We start from the raw sequence: 14,423 nt of genomic DNA on the forward strand, positions 1-14,423 counted from the left end.
ATTTCTTGAAGCTACTTCACGGGAATGAGATTGGGATTCACAAGCCTTGATTCTTCATACAAGCAAGCTTTCTTGATGAAGATCTTGGAGAAATCTAGTTGTTGACGCGGTTTTTCGCCAACAGTGAATTATATGAATAACTAGGATGGATTAGAGGTTAATGATAAACCGTACTAAGAAAATGATAATGATAATGCTCAAGGATGTTGGCAATTAGCTGCCAAGAAAATGATCACTTCTTTTTACGTGGTTTGGAGGTTAAAATCCCCCTAGTCCACGAGTCGATATTATTGCTATAAACTTCTCTCTATTTTTACAAAGTATTTGCATTACAGAAAGAATCCAACCCCTTGCACTACCCAGGATCTTGGTATTTATAGGAGAATGATCTCTGGGTAGGTATTGGGGTCATCCCGTGATCTCTTGATCCTTCACATCATCTCTGCAACATTGATGATTAATATCTAAATTTTACATTGAAGTGTGGTCTAATCAACAGATGAAAAAGGAAATGGGCCGCATGGCCTAAATCAAGCGTGTGGTATCTGATCACGCACGTTTATATTGCGTATCCGGGAATTTGGGAAAAAAACAGACACGTGATGTTTGTTTTATGGACGTTTATATTGCGTGGTCAACTTTATAAAGACCCTGAGGTACGTCGAACCTTTGGTGTATCACGAGCTTAACGTAATGTTAGCTCGTGCCTTTTGATGCCATTTTACACAAAATAGTTCCTGGTGATAGGTTACTAAATGTCTCAATAGCTCGAGCTATTTGTATAGGGGATGACACCGAATGTTCTCGGATGAGAGGTGAACACGTGGTGCATAGATTATGGCTTTTTATTAGCCCGTTGTACCCGAGCTGTCTCAACAAGGTACGTGATGAATCTTCAGGGCATACATTTGCCCCCCAAGTCCCTGCTCGTGCTCCATGACGTCACTTCAGACTTACACGGTAGGGACTTTTAAAATCCTGTTGTGATCATTCGGACCCTGTCCATTATTTGAGTATCGGACAAGTGGAACGCCATGATTGGCGTCTGTTCGGGTTTCGAGGATTGTATTAAATGGCCTAGCCACCTTTTGCTGCTATTTTGTCTTTCGAGTTATGACCCTCGTATCTCGCATTAATTTGATCGGACGGTCCTCATTTCCTCATGCCTCTTATGTATAAATAGGTTGGTAGTTTTCAGTACTCATCATCCTTCTTTCAAAATTTTCCCTTATTTTCTTTCTTCTAAATTTCAAAAGCTCTTCTTCTTATTATTATTATAATCCCAGAAATCCCCACACTCTAGCCACAAAAATCTTTCCGAAGTCCAGTCTTAAGGATTCCTTCAGGACTCCTGCTTCTACATTGCCTGCAACCTTCATTCGAAAAATATATTGTAAGTTTCCTGCTTTTCGTATGTTTTGGTTTACCTTTTTTCTTTGCCATACAAATCTACATCTCATAGCCATAAACAGTAGGTTGTTTCTGACTAGCTTTTGGAGCATAGGTTCCGAATTTAGGCATATTGAGTAGACCCAAAAACATGTCTAGGATTGTGATGTTCATAACTAGGTAATTCTAGGTAAATTTTTTGGGGTAAATTTCTGGGTAAATTTAGGAAATACCCATTCGGGATATGGAAGATGAGAGGTTTTTAGGGTGCAAAACCGGGTAGCTTAGGGATCATGCTTCCTAGGTGGTTTTTCTCTCAAAACCTCTCCCCCAAGGCAAGTAAAAATCTAACCCTCCTGACACAAGGTGTAACGCCTTGGATAACCAAGACCGTTACACTATGTACTTATAAAGGTGCAAGACTCACTAATCAAGTCATTATCTCAAAAATGTGTCACTAAACATGTAAGAGCTAAGGTTAAAAAGGTTTTGGTCTCAAAAGACTCATTTCATATATTTAAACTGTAGTAAACATGGGATCCCATAAGAAAACAAAGTTAGAATAAGTTTACTGACTCCCAAAAGTACATGGGTAATCACTAGCCATACTAAGGCAAAACAGATAGTCTTCAGGTTTTACGTCCTTGCCTAGACCTCAACCGTGGCGGCCGAGCACCTGTCTATGTACATTCTGCTCGCTGAGCTCTCCAGTCAAGGCTGGTCTAATTTTCCTTTCCCTTTACCTGCACCACGTATGTAACGCCCTACTTCCTTAGAGCCGTTACTAAGTGAATTTTTAAGACAAAACAGTGTGCAATGGACTCGCTAACCGAGGTTTTGAAACAAAAGTGTGACTAATTAAAAGTTAAGGCTGTAATCTTTGAAAATGCGTCATTTCATTAAAACTTCTATTATTAAACATTTGGGATCCCAAAATAAGGTTTGAAAACTAATTACATCTTGAAATAAGGTTACAGTTGAGAAATCATAAAATCATAGATTATTACAGCCATTTTCGAATAAACCCCCAACCAAAGCAGTCGGGCAGACCAAACATGTACACGTCGCTTCACGCTCTCCGTACTCATGGTTGGTTGACTCAGTCATTGCCCTTACCTGCAACACAGAGCACCCGTGAGCCGAAGCCCAGCAAGAAAACTCATGCAGAACATAACATATGCAATGTATACAGTTTTATCATAACAGATAATCCACAAATAAATAAGTCAACCATTTAGACTAAGCAAACACATGTATCCACCGGGCCCCGCCCTGATTATAGCATAACACATGAATCCACCGGGCCCCGCCCTGATTATAGCATCCCATGTGCTAGGTGTTACTTTCGGCCCACGGCCGCCCCGGCTTACGCCGTACTCGGCCCACGGCCGCCCCGGCTTACGCCGTACTCGGCCCTTGCCGCTCATTTCATCATAATCACACATATAGTACATTCGAAATAATCATTCACACACATCATGATTCATTTAAGGTTTAAACATTTGCACATAATACAATCTGGGGCCATGCCCTAACCTCGGGTGTTATAGTTTTCTTACCTTTCCAATCAATAGCTTAGATCACCTGACTCCTTGAGCACGATCCCACCCGAGCCTTAGCGCACACCTAGGCACAAACATAGGTCAAAGTCAACACCGAACCCCAAGTCCGAATACCTAGCCTCGGGACCAATCCCGAGCCCCCGGGAAGTCCCAAATCCCCAAAACAAAGTGGCGGAAACAAGCCCCGAACCCTAGGTCAAAATCCATCATCAAAACTCAAAAATTCCCCTCTGTGAACAGTGCAGCGCTACAGCGCTCTAAAGAGGGCGCTGTAGCGCTACAAGCAGAGCACCCCTCCAGAAACAGGGACTAGCGCTACAGCGCCCACTGACTAGCGCTGTAGCGCTAGTTGCAGCCCAGAAATCCCAAAATCGCATTTCTGCGATTTCTTTCACCCAATCTCAAACCAAACTTCCCCAAATCTTTATCAAACTCAAAATCAAGCTTATGAACACTCTCCATTCATCCCAAGCATCCCAAATCCTCAAATCCCAAGATCATTTATCCCAAATCTCAAAATCTACCATGAACAACCCTAAACCAGAAATTCATGCAAACCACAAAGATAAAGTCTTAGAAATCATACCATTGCTGAAAATTTCGACCTTGAATCAACCCTAGGCCTCCTTAGCTTGCTCTCCCTCAAAGCTTGCCCAGAAATCCCCTGAGATTCCCATCAATCCAGCTCAAAACACAGCTCAAACCATCAAAACCCTTAAAACCGAAAATCTCTAAAACTTACCTCAAACATTGATGTGTTCTTGCCAAATCTTCAAGTCTAACCCAAGATCCTTGATGCTCAGCCTATCCTTGCTCTCCACTAAGCTTTGCTCCAAGAAAAATGGAGCGGAAAGGTGCAAAAATGCACAAACCGACCCTTGTGAAAACCCCTCTGTTTTTCCCTCTTTTCTTTCTTTTCTTTCTTTCTCTCCACAGCCAACACTCTCTATAAATCCCACTAAGTGTAAAGCCTCATAAAACCTATCTTTAAAAGCCAAATGACCAAAATGCCCTTCCTATTAACTCTAAGTCCTTTTGTCCAAATAGGGCCGTTTTAGTCATTTTACCAAATTCCCGCTAATCCTCAAGTGTCCCTAATATTTTCCCGTTGCTTTCCAACACTCGATTAACCACCAAATAAATATTCCCCATCATCAAAATAAATCTCAATCTATTCTCTGAATTCCTGCTCATACCCCCAGGCTCGCCCCAAGCTGGGTATAAATTCCTGTCAACACTTTCCGCTAGCCCGCTCATTGGGATCGCCTCGAGTCACAAGGCACAGATACATCCACATACCACTGTGGCCTCAACAATCAACACATATCAATTACAGTTACGCCCAATCATGGCCAAAATTACAATTATGCCCTTCTAACACGATCCGGGCCTACATGCACACTAACTCACATAGTCATGCATCTCAGATAAACAAATAGTCATATAACATGCTTTAAATCATAACCATGCATTTAAATAATTAAAATCACACATAAATCCCATCATGCCCTCCTGGCACGCTAATCAAGGCCCTTAAGCCTTATTAGCGAATTTGGGTCGTTACAACGTAGCACCCGTGAGCCAAGGCCCAGCAAGAAAACATCTTATACAATTCAATCAATGATAACAGATATTTAACTCATTATGCACGAAATCCCATCAGATAATCCACTACAGATATTCAGCGCATACAATCAGATTCAAGTTACAATCTATCACATATAACACTCATATCACATAATATTCAGGGCCGGCGACTTAGGCCGCACCCTTTGTTTAACCCACTGACTCCGGCCCGCTTAAACCGAGCTCAGTGCATAATAAGCTGTTCTCGGCTACCAGTGGCCGAGCCACGCCCTGTGCGCTAGTGAATCCCTTCGCACCCTTAGGCCGTTGGTTCACTAAATGGCTTGCATGGCATAATACCATCGTGTCAAGCTTTTACAGTAGGGATCCCTTAGTCCCGTCACATATATTCAACCAGGTGCAGCTTTCTTACCTTTAGTCTGTGCAGTTATTGAATTACGAGCAACGCCCCTCAAGCACGATCCGTTCCCGAGCCTAAGCCTTTATCACCTAGTCACAACCAAAGTATAGGGTTTCATAAATACTCAAATATAGGTTTTCGGTTACAAAACTAACTCCCGGGAATCCGAATTCCACCAAGCACGGTGGTGAAACCAATCCCGAGCATACTAGATCACTTTCCCGTGCCTAAAACCCTCAAAAACTCATGTGTGTAACCAAGGGCTGCGGCCCTTGAAGCTTAGCCGTGGCCCTAGCCTCAAAATAGAACCAAGCCCATCCTGAACAAGACATGCGTCGCGGCCCTTGCCTTGGGCGCCGCGGCGCCCTCCCATGGCCGAGCCTCCTTAGCCCTTTTTCATCCTAGGGCCGCACCGCTCTAGAACAGAGCCGCGGCCCTTCCCTTCATGCCCAGAAAACCCATCAGTTTAAAGCCCAAAACCTCAACCAAAACCACCCCTAAGCTTCCTACTTCAACACCCAATATATCCTCAACTCATGCTACACAATTTTAACAGAAATTCAGACCATAGAAGATTCACCTCCAATCCTTGAGACTCTAAGAACACAAACACCCTGTTATAACCAGTCAAAACTCAAACTCAGATTATCAATTCATAAAGCAAGGCTTACCTTCTTGATTGAACTCTTCCCTTAGCCAAAACCCAGCTGATTTCAAGGATTTCCCCAGCTCAATTTCCACCCTAATCATCAATTGAGTAATATTATCTCCAGCTGAAGCTTAAGGTTGAATTTCAGGAAAACAAATGGATTAAACCCTTACCTTGATTTTGATTCAATCTTGGTTAATTCACTGAGCTAAGCCTCAAGATTACTCTTGAATCCCTCTAAACTTCCAGAAATTCTTCAGCTCAAATCCCCAATTCCCTTGAGTTCTTCTAGTTGGTTTCCTTTGTTTTTTCTTAAGAGTGAGAATGAGAGTAACCAGCTTAGTAGAATTTAGGTCGGTTTATTTTCCCCTAAAGGCTTCCTAACCTTTGTCTTACTTGTTAAGCTAATCCCAAAGCTCGGGGTGCCGGAACCGCCCCCGAGGCCAAAACAGTAAAATCCCCCAATATTCCCGCCTAGACATCCTAACCTCAAATATATCTCCATATATTTATTTTCGTGACCCGATAGTCCAATTCACTACCCGATACCTAAAATACCCCTGACTTGTCCAAAGTCACATCTTAAGCCCCGCTGTGACTTTTCCCCCGCTATCTGACCCTAGGATCGTCTTGAGTCGTGCCCTACAAACCTACCACATAATAATGTGGTTCTCACACTTATCACATATATCTACATATCACATTACCACATAATATCATCAATTATCATATAAACATTACTAAACATATAATTACTCATTTAAATCACAATTATTCCATTAATGCCCTCCTGGCACACTAATCAAGGCCCCTTAAGCCTTATTAGCGATTTTGGGTCGTTACACAAGGATTCCTAAATATCAGGGATCTGTTGGAACTTAGGCGCGTGTCCATGGCAGCACGTGGCTTCACACCGCGGGCTGAGATTACCTCATCTCGTGCATGAAAAATCCTTGTTCTTCTCGCGTTGTTTTTCCTTTCATAGCTTTTAGGTCGCCTACTAAGTATTTCATCGTTCTTGTTCGCTAGGCGATCAGATGGGGCCTAAAAGGAGCGTGCCTAAGAAAAGCGTGGCCGGCTCATCGTCCCAACAATCCAGTAGAGGGAAGGAGGTCGCGGTGGAGTTCCCCATCCCCTAGTTTGGTCCCACGGTGGAGACGGAGATCGAGTTGGGACCTGAGGCTTACTTTGAGGCGGAGAGGATAGTCTCAAAGATCACGACCCAAGGGAGGATCAAAAAGATAATGTTGTCCCATAACATCGAGATTGGGACCGACGTTCTTATTGCCCGACCTCCCTTCGAGGGTGAGAGGAGCTGCGCACCCCTCGATGAAGACTTTGCGGCTTAGAGCGATGAGCATCTCAGGGCTGGGGCCTTCCTCCCCCTTGATCAGTACTTTGCCGAATTTCTAAATTACGTGAAGTTGGCACCATTTCAACTTCCTCCGAATTCCTATTGTCTGTTAGCGGGGTTGAGGTATCTTTTTCTAAAGCACGAGTGGGAGGTCCCCACTCCGGCAGACATTCTTTACTTCTTCTGCCTTAAGGCCAGCCCGGATCAAAGGGGACGAGGTGATGGGTTCTACTACCTGACCCACTTCCCAAACTCATCTGCGGTTATCAAACTTCCCAGCCATCCCAACGACTTCAAAGATCAATTCTTTATGTCGAATGGGTTTCGCAACTACGAGTACCATTACTTCAACCATCCTCGTAAGCTTCCTTTCCATTTTCAGCTCTTGTAATTATTATTACTTTTATCTTTTTCTGTATTTTTGTGTGTATACTGACTGGAGCATCATCATGTAGCCATTTTCGCGAGGACAACCAAATTCGTGACCCTTGGGGGTCAATATGATACCCTGGTAGGGCTTCCGCCCAGTGAGAAAGACTACCACCAGCTTGTGTCTGATGACACGATGTTGGCGTGTAAGTTAATCTCCGCAGGCCAAACTCTGGCCTTAAGGAGGATGCGGGCCTATCATCCAGTAGCCCGCGTGCTGGCACCTATTCCCGAGGGCGATGTCGCGGTCGATAGTGGCGATGAGCAGGAGGAGGAGGCCGAGGTGCCGCTCGTGCAGAAGAGGCGAGCTCCGGAGGTTGCTCGGGACCCTGATTTGGACCGATCTCAATCAGGGGCAGCAACCGGTCCCTCCAACCAAGGTAACCCATACCCTTTTAGGGACCTAGACAGGGCTGTCGCAGACCTTAGGCTAGCTAGGTTTAACCCAAGTCAGCTCATACACCGCCACCAAAATGACCCAGACCGTAACATAACCTTGCTCCAATGCGTAGATCAATTAGTATTGTGTCATGACATGGGTCGTCCTAGGGGTACCGTAGCAGTAGACAACACTTTGTATTTTAGGTCGGCCTTTTTTGAGGAGTATGGGACCAACCTTAGGTCGTGGCCCTCCTTTCTCGAGGGTATAGTTGCTCCAGGACTCAGACAATACGTAGAGGAGTCCAGTCCTGAGGTAGATCCTGACCCAGAACCCCCTTTGATTCACGAAGTAGTAGACTTAGACTCCCCCCACCCCATATAGAAGTTTTGAGGCCGGAGGTCGTAGCAATAGACTCCTCCTCTGGCTCGAAGGGTGGGACTTTTTCAATATACCATTAGATTTCCAATGATATAATAACTTTACATGTGTAATAACGTCCTGTTCTTCTTGTTTCAGGCGAGGAGATGGCACAGCCCAGTGATAGAGACCTGTGATCCATATTTTAGGAGGGGAATCCCACCTCTGGGCCACTTGTGAAGAGGCCCCGGTTCTCCAAGAAGACTTCTCCCGCGGCTGGGACAACCTCTAAGTCCCCTGCCAAGGGGCGAGGTCAGACTCCTGCAACTACGGAGAAGATGCTGCCTCCTCCCCCATGACCCCTAGCCCCTGCTCGGGACTAGGTGGCACCAGCCGGAGCTCCGCCAGTCCCCACTCCCATCGTGCACATCCCGGTCAACGCCCAAGATCTGGAGAAAATCCCAAACACCTTCCGGGGAATGGTCTATGAGACTGCGAACTATACTGTGGAGCATTTTTACAAAGCCAACCCAAAGGACTTAAGGGAGATCGAGGCGAGGAGTCCCGAAAATGTCATAGAGTCTGCGCTGGGGATGAACCTTATGGTAAGCACACTTAGTTAAATTTACTCTTTGATTTTCTTCCCAGCACGCACTTAACTTTCTTTACATTTTTGCAGGCGGGTTTGGCCCTTCATTACAGCCTAGCTCGGACTAGGGCCAAGATTGAAGAGTTCAGGGCCGAGCTCCAGACTGCTCAGGCTGCTCTCGTAACCGCCCAACAACAAGAGAAAAGTGCCAAGGCTTCCTTGACGGCTGCCCAAGAAGGCGAGCAGGCGGCGTAGGCTTCCTTGGCTGCTGTGAAGGCTAACTCGCAGAGGCCTGGGTTAAACAGCTGGAGGTCGAGGCTGCCATCAAAGCAAAAAGGGTGTCCTCAAGCTCCTCCATGGAGGCTATGCTTTACCATTGTTGGGCCTTCAATCAAGATGGAAACTTCTCTTTCCTGGCCCCCGAGGTATGGGAGCCATATCTCGAGAAGTTCAAGGCTCGACTTCAACAAGAGCCGCCTTCTGAGACTGGGGAGACCTCTACCACTGGCGAGAAAGAATCCGAGGAGGTGACCTCTTCGGGGCGTCCTGGGGATTCCTAGTTTATTTTGTATTTTTTGTTTGTAAATGCTAAGCACGAGGTTATTCACCTCGAGACAATTTCTATATATTAATTTTAGTTATCCAAGTTTTACTTGTTCTTCAATCTTTTTCTTATATTTCATGATGTGCTTGGTAGAGACTTAGTTCGCATTAGTTTTATTGACACCTCGCATTTTTTAGAAAAACACTAGTCAATCGATTTAACCAATTTCTAAGTTTTTAAAACCTGGTCGTGTCCAGGATTTTTAATTTACAAACTTAGTTCTTGTTAGTTTTATTGAATACTCTGCTTTTTCCTTAGAAAAAACATTGTTAATCAATTTAACCAACTTCTAAGTTTTAGAACCTGGTCGTGTCCAGGATTTTTAATTTAAAAACTTAGTTTGTGTTAGTTTTATTGAATACTCCGCTTTTTCCTTAGAAAAAACATTGTTAATCAATTTAACCAACTTCTAAGTTTTAGAACCTGGTCGTGTCCAGGATTTTTAATTTAAAAACTTAGTTCGTGTTAGTTTTATTGAATACTCTGCTTTTTCCTTAGAAAAAACATTGTTAATCAATTTAACCAACTTCTAAGTTTTAGAACCTGGTCGTGTCCAGGATTTTTAATTTAAAAAATTAGTTCGTGTTAGTTTTATTGAATACTCCGCTTTTTCCTTTAGGAAAAACATTGTTAATCAATTTAACCAACTTCTAAGTTTTAGAACCTGGTCGTGTCCAGGATTTTTAATTTAAAAACTTAGTTCGTGTTAGTTTTATTGAATACTCCGCTTTTTCCTTAGAAAAAATATTGTTAATCAATTTAACCAACTTCTAAGTTTTAGAACTTGGTCCTCGGGTTATCTACCCCCCTAAGTAATCAGGAAGTGGACTTTCTGGGTTACTTTGAACTAACATACAAATGAAACTGTACAAAGACACAAATGTCCCATAAGCATTTTTTTTTATATATACTTTTAAAATTAACTGGCTTTTATATCCAAGCCTTACATAGATAGGTAGTTTGATTACTGATAGTACTTTTTCAAATGTATAGCGTTCTAGGTCCGTGGCACCACTTCCCCATCAAGTTGGGCCAATTTGAAAGTACCTTCCTGTATGATTTCGATTATTTGATAGGGTCCTTCCCAGCTTGGGCCTAAGGCACCATCCTTGGCGTCCTTGCCTGCTAAAAACACCCTTCGGAGTACCAGGTCTCCCAATCCAAAGACACACTTCTTGACCTTTGTATTAAAGTAACGAGTGATTTTTTGTTGATAATGCGCAAGCCGTAGCTATGAATCTTCTCATTTTTCGTCAATCAGGTCGAGGGACGCGCTGAGCAATTTATCATTCTACTCCTGGTTGAAGGTTTGGATCCTGTGCGTAGCTATCTTTGTTTCGACTGGAAGGACGGCCTCACTTCCAAAAGTCAGGGAAAAGGGGGTGTGCCTCATCAAAGTTCGATGTGAGGTCCGGTATGCCCACAGTACCTGCAGGAGCTGCTCGGGCCAAACTCCCTTGGCCTCGTCTAGCCTCTTTTTAAGGCTCGCCTTGAGTGTTTTGTTCACAGCTTTGACTTGCCCATTAGCCTAGTGGTAGGTCACTAAGGAGAAACTCTTAATTATGTCATGCCTTCCACAAAATTCGGTGAAGAGGTCGCTATCGAACTGGGTTCCATTGTCTGATACGATCTTCTTTGGCAGTCCGAACTGGCAGACAATATTCTTAACCACAAAATCGAGGACTCTCTTTGACGTTATTGTTGCCATGGGCTCTGCTTCTGCCCATTTCGTGAAATAGTCAATGGTCACGATTGCATAACGAACTCCTCCTTTTCCTGTGGGCAGGGCTCCAATTAAATCAATTCCCCAGATCGCGAATGGCCATGGGGACGAGATCATCTTCAGCTCGACTGGTGGAGCTCGGGCGATCACAGCAAATAGTTGGCATTTGTCACACTTTCGGACGTAGGAAATTGAGTCCTTTGATAGAGTGGGCCAATAATATCCTTGCCTCAATATTTTTAAGGCCAGGTTTTCCCCCCCGACGTGATCTCCACAAAAGCCTTCATACCCCTCCTGCAAAATGGTTTTAGCCTCCTTCGGCAGAACGCATCGCAGAAGAGGCAAGAAAAGGCCACGCCCGTCTATGATTGTATACCTTGGAGCTTGATAGAGTATCTTCCTCGCGTCATTTCGCTCGTCGGGTAACTTCCCTGTTGTAAGGTATTCGACTGTGGGAGTCATCCATGTTGGCCTGGTATCGATCATCTCGACCTCCCTTGTGCTTTCCACCACACTTGGTTTTTCCAAGAAGTCCATCGGTATCAGGCTCAAGGATTTCGCCTCCTTTGAGGTCGTGAGTCTTGCTAGAGCATCATCATTGGTGTTCTACTCTTGAGGGATTTGCTTGACTAAGCTGTATTCAAATTCAGATAGCTCTGTCTTCACCTTGGCCAGATAGGCCACCATCTTGGTTCCCCGAGCTTGGTATTCCCCTTATACTTGGTTTACCACGAGGTGGGAATCATTGTAGCACTGGACGACCCTGGCCTTCAACTCCTTTGCCACTCTAAGGCCAGCTAATAGAGGTTCGTATTCAGCCTCGTTGTTGGACGCCTCGAATCTGAATCGTAACGCAGAGTGGAAACGATGCCCCTCTAGGGATATCAAAATGATTCCAGCTCCGGACCCGTTTTCTTTTGATGAACCATCCACAAAGACTTTCCACAAGGCTTGCACCGGTTCTCCCACAGATTCCTCTTGGAATCCAGTGCATTCAACCATGAAATTAGCCAGAGCTTGGCTTTTGATTGCTGTCTATGGCACGTACAATATTTCGAACTGGCTGAGCTTGATAGCCCATTTCAAAAGACATCTCGATGCCTCAGGTTTCTAGAGTACCTGCCTTAAAGGTTGATCGGTCATAACGTGGATTGAATGGGACTGGAAGTACGGCCTAAGCTTTCTAGAGGCTGTGATAAGCAGAAAGCCATCTTTTCCATTAAAGGATACGGCGATTCAGCTCTGAGAAGTCTTTTGCTAATGTAATAGACTGGCTTTTGAACTCGGTCCTCTTCCCGGACCAGCACGGCACTAGCCGCATCTTCCGTAACAGCTAAGTAAAGAAAAAAAAAAGGCTCTCTTGCCGTTGGTTTAGATAACATCGGTGGCTTTGCTAAATGCATTTTTAGATTGAGGAAGGCCTGCTCGCACTCTTCGGTCCATTCAAGCTTTATGTTCCCCTGGAGCAAGTTATAGAATGGCAAACACTTGTCAGTAGACTTGGAAATAAACCGATTAAGGGCTGCCACTCTTCCTGTCAGACTCTGGACATCTTTTCGCGACCTGGGCGATGGCATTTCGAGCAGCGATCTGATTTTGTCAGGGTTTGCCTCTATCCCTCTAGTGTTGACATGAACCCCAACAATTTTCCCGATGCCACCCCGAAGGTACATTTTTGGGGATTCAGCCTCATACCATACTTCCTTAGGATCTCAAAACACTCATTCATATTGGGAACATGGTTATCAGCAGTTTTTGACTTGACCAACATGTCATCAACATACACTTCCATGTTTTTCCTGCTTTGATTTGCGAACATTCTGTTGACCAATCTCTTATATGTAGCCCCTGCGTTCTTTAGCCCGAAGGGCATGACTTTATAACAATAGACGTTGGTTGGAGTCATGAAGCTTGTATGATCCTGGTCCATGGGATTCATAGCGATCTGGTTGTAACCAGAGTATGCATCCATGAAGGACATGAGCTCGTGTCCCGCTGTGGCATCCACCAATTGGTTAATTCTCGGCAAGGGGAAGCAATCCTTGGGACATGCTTTATTTAGGTCAGAGAAGTCGATGCAGGTCTGCCACTTTCCGTTAGGTTTTGGAACCAGAACGGGATTGGTGACCCATATCAGGTATTTTGCTTCGCGAATAAAGCCGTATTTTAAAAGCCGAGCTACTTCCTCTTCTAGGGCCGCAGCTCGGATCGTGCCCAGACGCCTCTGTTTCTGAGACTTCGCAGGCATGCTTTTGTCCAAGTTAAGGGTATGCATGATGACGCTCGGGCTGATCCCTACCATGTCTTCATGAGCCCAGGCGAAAACGTCTAGATTTCCTTGCATAAATTTCAGAAGCTCCGCCTTTCTCTCGCCGCCAAGGTTTTTCCCAAGCCTAACCACCCTCGAAGGGTCTTTAGGATCGATGTTTACCTCTTCGAGCTCTTCGATAGCCTGGAGCTCGGATCTTTCTTTGCCTATTCTTGGGTCGATATCATCACTCAGGATCGTACCTGCGCCGTTGGCTTGCTGAGGTTCTTCTATCGCAAGGCTATCCCTCACTTCTTGGGATTCCTCATTCCCGTCTTGGATGGCCATCATCTGCTGCCCGGGTTGTGACTTTCCCTTCATGGAAATGCTATAGCATTCCCTGGCAGCGATCTGATCGCCTCGAATCGTACATATCCCCATAGAAGACAGGAATTTGACTACGAGGTGGCGGATATAAGTTATGGCTTCGAATGCCATCAACGTAGGCCGACCCAAAATTACATTGTACGCGGTGGGACAATCAATGACCACAAAATAGAGGAGCTTGGAAACAGTTTGGGTTCCCTCACACAAGGTTATTACTAACTCGATTGTTCCTATCGCTGTCGACCCTTCGCCAGAAAACCCGTACAACATCATGGAGGTGGCCTTCAGCTCAGTTATAGACAACCCCATTTTTTCTAGCGTGGACCGAAACAACAGGTTCACCGAACTTCCATTATCAACTAGTCTCCTTCTAACTCTCCGATTGGCGAGCTGGGCGGTTATGACTAGAGGATCGTTGTGCGGGAATTGGACATGACTAGCATCTTCTTCGGTAAAACTGATTGGTTGTCTCTCCAATCGCTGTTGTTTAGGAAGATGTTGCTCCGGGATAAACTCAACTCCGTTATGAGACCTTAGTTCATTGATGTATCTCTTCTGGGCACCTCTGCTCGTGCCTGCCAGATGAGGGCCTCTGGAGATGGTGGTTATTTCTTCCCCCATTATGGGAGGAGGGGTATCTTGATTTAACCGAGCCCCGGGGTGGTTCATAGGAGCCTCTGAAGCTTGTTGAGAGCTTTGCCCAGCGGGCTGACTGGAAGGGACTCGATTCCGTGCATACTGGGCCAAGGGCCCGACCCTAATG

The sequence above is a fragment of the Humulus lupulus genome, chromosome 5, assembly GCF_963169125.1.
Source record: "Humulus lupulus chromosome 5, drHumLupu1.1, whole genome shotgun sequence".
Taxonomy (NCBI): Eukaryota; Viridiplantae; Streptophyta; class Magnoliopsida; order Rosales; family Cannabaceae; genus Humulus; species Humulus lupulus.